Source organism: Tupaia chinensis, unplaced genomic scaffold, assembly GCF_000334495.1.
Source record: "Tupaia chinensis unplaced genomic scaffold, TupChi_1.0 Scaffold000047_1, whole genome shotgun sequence".
Lineage (NCBI taxonomy): Eukaryota > Metazoa > Chordata > Mammalia > Scandentia > Tupaiidae > Tupaia > Tupaia belangeri.
The window spans coordinates 2,133,518-2,138,060 of NW_006159505.1; the positions used below are offsets into that span (position 1 = coordinate 2,133,518).

Genomic DNA, 4,543 nt, shown 5'->3' on the forward strand with positions numbered 1-4,543 from the left:
CGCCCCGCAGGGTCCTAGCGCCCGCCCCCGCCGCCCCGGGTAGGGACTCAGGCCGGGAGGGGCCGTCCTCAGGCAGGGACTGGGGACGGGTGAGGAGGAGCCCAGATAGAGTGGGCTCTGCGAGGAAGGGTGGTGAGGCACTACAAGAGGGATTCTGGAAGTTAATCGAAAACCCCTTCTCTCCACCCCCCCCCATACACGCAGGTGCATACCTCTGCAACAACCTATTTACACACAGGCACGCTGTCCCCAGAACAACCCAAAGCCACCCCCGCACAACAATACAGAGATCCAAAGATGGGCACACACCCCCGCGACTAACTGGCAGGGAAGACAGCCCCACAGCAACTCAGAGATGCCCACAGCTTACACCTCCACCAACCCAGAGGCGCACCAAGCCTCCACACGCCCCAGCCCAATTCCCAGTGGGTGTGCAAACTGTCAGAAGTTGATCCTACCCACCAGGCTGAAGATTCACAGGCTGGCCTAACTGGAGCACAGTCTCCCCTCCAGTCTCATTGCCACCTGGGAGCTTTAACCAGGACTCCCTCAGATGCCAGATTCTTTGGACCTTGTCCACCACTACCCCTCAACACACACACAACACACACACACACACACACACACACACACACACGCCTCCGATGGACTAGACTAGGCTCTTAGGAACATCTGGCCCCAGAGTGCTGGGACTCCCTGTCACTCCCCAGGTAGAGCTAGCCAGAACTCCACAGCCTCTGGAGAGGTCCTTCCAGACATAGCAGCCACCTTCCAGCCTAGGAGGCAGCCCCTGCCCCCTGGGTCCTAGTGCCAGCTCTTCTGCCATCTACTCCACGTGAACTAGGGCCAATAGCTCACCTTCTCTGAGGCCAGGCCAGTAAGAATGTAGAGCCTGTCCCAAAGCTGAGCATTCTCTCACCCCAGCGACTGGCCCTTGACCACAGAGAGACAGGGAGGGCCTGCGGTGAGCTCCTCTGGATGGACAGCTAACAGGACTCAATGAGTACCCACCATGCCAGAGAGAGTCCATTTCTGTACTAACCAGACCTCTTGTCTCGGCCTCCCTCCATCCCAGGGTTCCCTTCTTTGCCTTGACTGCCCCATTCTGCCCCAGTCACAGAAGGAGCCACTGGATCAGCATGCATGACTCTAAAGCACCTCCAGGTCTCACCCTGGGGCTCTGGGATAAAACAGCTGTTCTTAAAGGCGCTAAGAGAAAAAAAGGAGTCATCAAGGTGGGTTCACAAATAAAGAGAGGCGTCTCTTCCTTTTTTTTTTTTTTTCCGGAGAGGTTTTTTGCTATAGGGTGTGTTCCTCACCAGAAAGACAGAGAGACAGAGAGCGACAGAGAGCAACAAAGAGACAGAAAGCAAGAAATCACACACACACCCCAGGGAGAATGACCACACTGCAATCCCTTCTCCTCCATTCTCCTCTCTGGATCTTGGGCATGCACACACACATGCCTGGCATGAGTTTAAGTTACCGGGTCCAGGACTCAAACCATAGTGGACTACATGGGAGTCCAGCAACATAGCCATTATGTCAACTGCTAGTCCCAAAGTGTCTCTTCCTGCAGTGCTTAGGGCCTAAAGATGTTTGCAAGTCAGGCCCAATGTGCAAAACGAGGAGGAGTGAGCAGGGAGCTATGATGGCAAGTAACATCCACAGGCATTATGCAGGGTGGACCCTGTAAAATGAGTTGTGGGTTCCCATGAGGCCTGCGTCCTGACCTTAGCTCTCCAGGCCAGCCGCAGTGTGGGAGGTAAGGTCAGATACGCCCTGCGCCTTCTAACTCATTCTCTTTAGAAGTGTCTGGGGGAACCAGCAGTTAGCATAATGGCTATGTCACTGAACTCCCATGTGGTCGACAGTGGTTCTGGACCCGATGGCTTAAACTCATGTCAGGCGCATGTGCATGCGTGCCCAGGATCCCAAGAGGAGAATGGAGGAGAAGGGATTGCAGTGTGGCCATCCCCCCTGGGGGGTGATTTCTCGCTTTCTGTCTCTCTGTCTCTCTAGCAAGCACACGCACCCTGTAGGGGAAAAAAAAAGTGTCTGGGAATGAGTGGGTGGCCAGGGCTGGCTCTGGGTGCGGGAGGCTGAGCTCTGGCTTTCTGCTATGGACCTCCTCTGCTTCCAGGCCAGGTCTCCTCAGACCACTGCCCCTGCTCGGGCCTCAGAGGCCTGACCTGCCACCCTCACTTCCAGTTTGGCTGGGGAGCTAAAGGGAATCCCAACAAAGCCAAAGCCTGCTCTGTGAACTATAGCCTTTAGGTTCTGCCATGAGGGAGAGGGAGGGCAGCACTGACCTGGTGGCCCTGCCTTTTCAGGACCCCAATGTCTCACATCTCAGCAGAGAGCAGGCGCCAGGATAGTAAAATTCTCTGCCTGCTATCCAGTCCAGGGTAAAAGAGACAAGGTAGGGGTGACATTAGGGGGAACTGCTAGAAGGACTTCCTCACCCCAGAGAGTTGCCAGTCTGAGGGAGAGACAGAAGGCGGGGACACTGGTGGCAGGAAGCAAGCATCACTCAAATCTAAAGCCAGATCAGCCAGGAATGAACCTTCTGGGTCTCTGATCAGTAAAGGCAGGTGACCTGACAACCCTTGGCTCAGGTGGTATGCCCTGAGCTGGGCCCACCACTGGGTCCTGAGTTTGGGCTGGGTGGAAAGGCTTTATCCCATTCTACTCATCATTTGCTTGTCGTTCCCCACCCCCCCCCAAAAAAAAAAAAAAAAAAAAAAACTGCAGTGTTTCCTGCTCTGGGGCTCATAATGTCCTCTAACATGACAAAACAGACTCATATCCTGTCTCATATCACCCCTGAGCAGCAGAGAGAAGGACTCTATCTGCTCGAGGACAGGAGAGTGAGCCCAGGAGGGCTGGGGTGGGGGGCCTGGGAGGAGGACTGCTGCCACTGCTTCCCCCCACCTGGCAGTGCACAGGACCTGTGGACCTGGGTTCAAATCCTGGCTCCACCATCTCCTGGCTGCATGACTGGAAACAAGTGATGTGCCCTCTCTGAGCCTCAGTTTCCTCATTGGGAATACTAATACCCTCTGAAAATGACTGCAATGAAAAGGGTCACGCATGTGCCTGTTTCACCCCCCAGATAAGTAACCAGCAGTTTAATGGGGGTGGGAGTGGGGCGGGGAGGAATACGCTGTTCAGAAGTGCGTGGGCCCGACAGAAAGGGTTAAGGTAACATCTTGATGTGATGGTTAGTAAGATTCTCATGGAAGAGTAAACAAGATAGCCTGCCCACCACGACCCTCACTGTCCACTGCACTTCCTGCCACAGCTGAGGAGGATAGGAGATGCCTTTCTGTCCAGCTGCAGGCCAGCCAGCCTGGCCACAGGGGGTGGATCGAGGCACCCCTCTGAGCCCCAGGACAGAGCCCAGGTCTGGCTTCTCTCCAGTCCCAGCTCCTGAACATCACTGAGCGGTAGTCAGAGTGGGGGCGGAAGGTAAGAGCCGATGAGAAGGTGCTTAGAAAACTGAGAAGCCTCGTGGGAATGTGAGGACTAGGCACCCGACACCCAGAGCGCTGAGCAAGCCTGGGTTTTCGCACATGCCCCTCGCACAGAGTGGTTGCCCTCACACAGAGTGGCTGAGGCCCTCGAGGCTTGGGGACACCCTTGGTCACACCAGGTCACACGCAGCACCAAAGCAGAGTTGCCAGATGAAACAAGACATCTGTAAATACAGGAGCCCCGATTGTACAGCAAGTCAGAGCCCAGAAGGGGACTGTGACTCCTGGAATGGGGTGGCGTCATCTAGAGAGATTTATACCACTGCTCACTGCCCCCCAAGAGACAGCACACAGACCCCACAGGGGTTGGGCACCTACTTGGCCCCCAGCACTCTCCTCAACTCCTCCACCGGAACTGAAGACCCTGACCACCAGGATCTGGCCCACTCTGTCACTGTACTGTACGGGGTGGGGAAAAAAAAGGCCCAGCTTTAGGGACAAAGAAAGAAAAAGCTAGGCCTCCTGCTCCTCACCTGAGGCTCCTGCCTGTTACACACTGCCCCTCCACTCGCACGTGGGTGCCCTCGGCACAGTCACTGCACCCTCCCAGGCTCAAGATGCAGCCTCCTCCTGTGTCTCCCACCTGCTCAGTGACCTGGACAACGAGAGGTCCACAAATCTTGACGCTCCTGGGCACCCATGCCTCCTCACCATCTGTCAGAGTGATGGATGGCTGCCTCGGTCTCCCCTCTTGGAGATGAGAAGGCCCTCCTCCCCTGGCCCCTTGTCCTCCCACCCCTTCCTCCGGGGTAACCCTGCCTGCCAGTTTATGTGGAGCGAAGTCCCAGGTTGTCCAGGGCAACAGTGCAGTGTCCACAGGCAGTGTTCTAGAAGGTTGGGCTGTGACCTGTATGATGTCACCAGGAGGGAGCAGTGTGGAGAGGGGGTTCCACAGCCCTCAGGAAGGGCCCAGGACAGAGCTCTCTGAGGCCCTTGGGCTGGTCTGGCCTTGAGAGGGACTGTCCTTTCCAGTGGCAGTCCCATCTGGAGCCGGATCTAAGTGTTTG

At 56.1% G+C, this 4,543-nt stretch overlaps 1 protein-coding gene across 1 annotated transcript in view; it reads right to left on the bottom strand.

Moving 5' to 3' along the window:
• STARD10 (StAR related lipid transfer domain containing 10) overlaps positions 1-4,270 on the bottom strand; it is a gene marked incomplete in the record, with an annotated part of 33,365 nt that extends 29,095 nt beyond the window's left edge. Inside the window, 1 exon segment of the mRNA XM_027774065.1 lies at positions 4,120-4,270.
• Positions 4,271-4,543: the final 273 nt, after the last annotated feature.